We start from the raw sequence: 4,431 nt of genomic DNA, 5'->3' as shown, positions 1-4,431 counted from the left end.
GGTCTGTAGTAGAGGAGGAGGGGTTATAGGGGTCTGTAGTAGAGGAGGAGGGGTTATAGGGGTCTGTAGTAGAGGAGGGGGGGTTATAGGGGTCTGTAGTAGAGGAGGAGGAGGGGTTATAGGGGTCTGTAGTAGAGGAGGAGGGGTTATAATAGGGGTCTGTAGTAGAGGAGGAGGGGTTATAATAGGGGTCTGTAGTAGAGGAGGAGGAGGGGTTATAGGGGTCTGGAGTAGAGGAGGAGGGGTTATAGGGGTCTGTAGTAGAGGAGGAGGGGTTATAGGGGTCTGGAGTCACCTGGTCCTCACCTGGTACTAGACAGCAGTCTGTCAACTGGTACCAGTCTGGAAGAGGAGGGGGGGTTATAGGGGTCTGGAGTAGAGGAGGGGGGGTTATAATAGGGGTCTGTAGTAGAGGAGGAGGGGTTATAGGGGTCTGTAGTAGAGGAGGGGGGGTTATAATAGGGGTCTGTAGTAGAGGAGGGGGGTTATAGGGGTCTGTAGTAGAGGAGGGGGGGTTATAATAGGGGTCTGTAGTAGAGGAGGAGGGGTTATAGGGGTCTGTACTAGAGGAGGGGGGGTTATAGGGGTCTGTAGTAGAGGAGGGGGGGTTATAATAGGGGTCTGTAGTAGAGGAGGGGGGGTTATAATAGGGGTCTGTAGTAGAGGAGGAGGGGTTATAGGGGTCTGTACTAGAGGAGGGGGGGTTATAGGGGTCTGTAGTAGAGGAGGGGGGGTTATAATAGGGGTCTGTAGTAGAGGAGGAGGGGTTATAGGGGTCTGTACTAGAGGAGGGGGGGTTATAGGGGTCTGTAGTAGAGGAGGGGGGTTATAGGGGTCTGTAGTAGAGGAGGGGGGGTTATAATAGGGGTCTGTAGTAGAGGAGGAGGGGTTATAGGGGTCTGTACTAGAGGAGGGGGGGTTATAGGGGTCTGTAGTAGAGGAGGAGGAGGGGTTATAGGGGTCTGTAGTAGAGGAGGGGGGGTTATAGGGGTCTGTAGTAGAGGAGGGGGGGTTATAGGGGTCTGTAGTAGAGGAGGGGGGTTATAGGGGTCTGTAGTAGAGGAGGAGGGGGGGTTATAGGGGTCTGTAGTAGAGGAGGGGGGGTTATAGGGGTCTGTAGTAGAGGAGGAGGGGGGTTATAGGGGTCTGTAGTAGAGGAGGGGGGTTATAGGGGTCTGGAGTAGAGGAGGAGGGGTTATAGGGGTCTGTAGTAGAGGAGGAGGGGTTATAGGGGTCTGGAGTAGAGGAGGAGGGGGGGTTATAATAGGGGTCTGGAGTAGAGGAGGAGGGGTTATAGGGGTCTGGAGTAGAGGAGGGGGGGGTTATAGGGGTCTGTAGTAGAGGAGGAGGGGTTATAGGGGTCTGTAGTAGAGGAGGAGGGGTTATAGGGGTCTGTAGTAGAGGAGGAGGAGGGGTTATAGGGGTCTGTAGTAGAGGAGGAGGGGTTATAGGGGTCTGTAGTAGAGGAGGAGGGGTTATAGGGGTCTGTAGTAGAGGAGGAGGAGGGGTTATAGGGGTCTGTAGTAGAGGAGGAGGGGTTATAGGGGTCTGTAGTAGAGGAGGAGGGGTTATAGGGGTCTGTAGTAGAGGAGGGGGTTATAGGGGTCTGTAGTAGAGGAGGAGGAGGGGTTATAGGGGTCTGTAGTAGAGGAGGGGGGGTTATAGGGGTCTGTAGTAGAGGAGGAGGGGTTATAGGGGTCTGTAGTAGAGGAGGGGGGTTATAGGGGTCTGGAGTAGAGGAGGAGGGGGGGTTATAGGGGTCTGTAGTAGAGGAGGAGGGGTTATAGGGGTCTGTAGTAGAGGAGGGGGGGTTATAGGGGTCTGTAGTAGAGGAGGAGGGGTTATAGGGGTCTGTAGTAGAGGAGGAGGGTTATAGGGGTCTGTAGTAGAGGAGGGGGGTTATAGGGGTCTGTACTAGAGGAGGGGGGGTTATAGGGGTCTGTAGTAGAGGAGGGGGGGTTATAGGGGTCTGTAGTAGAGGAGGGGGGGTTATAGGGGTCTGTAGTAGAGGAGGGGGGGTTATAGGGGTCTGTAGTAGAGGAGGGGGGTTATAGGGGTCTGTAGTAGAGGAGGGGGGGTTATAGGGGTCTGTAGTAGAGGAGGGGGGGTTATAGGGGTCTGTAGTAGAGGAGGAGGGGTTATAGGGGTCTGTAGTAGAGGAGGAGGGTTATAGGGGTCTGTAGTAGAGGAGGGGGGGTTATAGGGGTCTGTAGTAGAGGAGGAGGGGTTATAATAGGGGTCTGGAGTAGAGGAGGAGGGGTTATAATAGGGGTCTGTAGTAGAGGAGGAGGGGTTATAGGGGTCTGTAGTAGAGGAGGAGGGGTTATAGGGGTCTGTAGTAGAGGAGGGGGGGTTATAGGGGTCTGTAGTAGAGGAGGAGGGGTTATAGGGGTCTGTAGTAGAGGAGGAGGGGTTATAGGGGTCTGTAGTAGAGGAGGAGGGGTTATAGGGGTCTGTAGTAGAGGAGGAGGAGGGGTTATAGGGGTCTGTAGTAGAGGAGGAGGGGTTATAGGGGTCTGTAGTAGAGGAGGAGGAGGGGTTATAGGGGTCTGTAGTAGAGGAGAGGGGGTTATAGGGGTCTGTAGTAGAGGAGGAGGGGTTATAGGGGTCTGTAGTAGAGGAGGGGGGTTATAGGGGTCTGGAGTAGAGGAGGAGGGGTTATAGGGGTCTGTAGTAGAGGAGGAAGGGTTATAGGGGTCTGTAGTAGAGGAGGAGGGGTTATAGGGGCCTGTAGTAGAGGAGGAGGGGTTATAGGGGTCTGTAGTAGAGGAGGGGGGTTATAGGGGTCTGGAGTAGAGGAGGAGGGGTTATAGGGGTCTGTAGTAGAGGAGGAAGGGTTATAGGGGTCTGTAGTAGAGGAGGAGGGTTATAGGGGTCTGTAGTAGAGGAGGAGGAGGGGTTATAGGGGTCTGTAGTAGAGGAGGGGGGGTTATAGGGGTCTGTAGTAGAGGAGGAGGGGTTATAGGGGTCTGTAGTAGAGGAGGAGGAGGGGTTATAGGGGTCTGTAGTAGAGGAGGAGGGGTTATAGGGGTCTGTAGTAGAGGAGGAGGGGGGGTTATAGGGGTCTGTAGTAGAGGAGGAGGGGGGGTTATAGGGGTCTGTAGTAGAGGAGGAGGGGTTATAGGGGTCTGTAGTAGAGGAGGAGGGGGGGTTATAGGGGTCTGTAGTAGAGGAGGAGGAGGGGTTATAGGGGTCTGTAGTAGAGGAGGAGGGGGGGTTATAGGGGTCTGTAGTAGAGGAGGAGGGGGGTTATAGGGGTCTGTAGTAGAGGAGGAGGGGGGGTTATAGGGGTCTGTAGTAGAGGAGGAGGAGGGGTTATAGGGGTCTGTAGTAGAGGAGGAGGAGGGGTTATAGGGGCCTGTAGTAGAGGAGGGGGGTTATAGGGGTCTGTAGTAGAGGAGAGGGGGTTATAGGGGTCTGTAGTAGAGGAGGAGGGGTTATAGGGGTCTGTAGTAGAGGAGGGGGGTTATAGGGGTCTGTAGTAGAGGAGGAGGGGTTATAGGGGTCTGTAGTAGAGGAGGAGGGGGGGTTATAGGGGTCTGTAGTAGAGGAGAGGGGGTTATAGGGGTCTGTAGTAGAGGAGGAGGGGTTATAGGGGTCTGTAGTAGAGGAGGAGGGGGGGTTATAGGGGTCTGTAGTAGAGGAGAGGGGGTTATAGGGGTCTGTAGTAGAGGAGGAGGAGGGGTTATAGGGGTCTGTAGTAGAGGAGGAGGAGGGGTTATAGGGGTCTGTAGTAGAGGAGGAGGGGTTATAGGGGTCTGTAGTAGAGGAGGAGGGGTTATAGGGGTCTGTAGTAGAGGAGGAGGAGGGGTTATAGGGGTCTGTAGTAGAGGAGGAGGGGTTATATGGGTCTGTAGTAGAGGAGGAGGGGGGGTTATAGGGGTCTGTAGTAGAGGAGGAGGGGTTATAGGGGTCTGTAGTAGAGGAGGAGGGGTTATAGGGGTCTGTAGTAGAGGAGAGGGGGTTATAGGGGTCTGTAGTAGAGGAGGAGGGGTTATAGGGGTCTGTAGTAGAGGAGGAGGGTTATAGGGGTCTGTAGTAGAGGAGGAGGGGTTATAGGGGTCTGTAGTAGAGGAGAGGGGGTTATAGGGGTCTGTAGTAGAGGAGGAGGGGTTATAGGGGTCTGTAGTAGAGGAGAGGGGGTTATAGGGGTCTGTAGTAGAGGAGAGAGGTTATAGGGGTCTGTAGTAGGGGAGGAGGGTTATAGGGGTCTGTAGTAGAGGAGGGGGGTTATAGGGGTCTGTAGTAGAGGAGGAGGGGTTATAGGGGTCTGTAGTAGAGGAGGAGGGGGGTTATAGGGGTCTGTAGTAGAGGAGGAGAGGTTATATGGGTCTGTAGTAGAGGAGGGGGGGTTATAGGGGTCTGTAGTAGAGGAGGGGGGTTATAGGGGTCTGTAGTAGAGGAGGAGGGGGGGTTATAGGGGTCTGTAGT

General features: G+C 54.4%; 1 protein-coding gene across 1 annotated transcript in view; it reads right to left on the bottom strand.

Annotated features, from left to right (window-relative positions):
• Nucleotides 1-819: 819 nt before the first annotated feature.
• LOC129845457 (E3 ubiquitin-protein ligase RNF216-like) overlaps nucleotides 820-4,431 on the bottom strand; it is a 107,907-nt gene continuing 104,295 nt past the window's right edge. The window contains exon 17 of the mRNA XM_055913397.1: nucleotides 820-4,431. This exon is cut by the window's right edge and continues 1,054 nt beyond it. The gene's annotated coding sequence lies outside the window, so the exon portion shown is untranslated.

The sequence above is a fragment of the Salvelinus fontinalis genome, unplaced genomic scaffold (genome assembly GCF_029448725.1).
Source record: "Salvelinus fontinalis isolate EN_2023a unplaced genomic scaffold, ASM2944872v1 scaffold_0310, whole genome shotgun sequence".
Classification (NCBI taxonomy): domain Eukaryota; kingdom Metazoa; phylum Chordata; class Actinopteri; order Salmoniformes; family Salmonidae; genus Salvelinus; species Salvelinus fontinalis.
The sequence above is the reverse complement of the archived record's forward strand: the minus strand, read 5'-3'. Positions and strand labels throughout refer to the sequence as shown.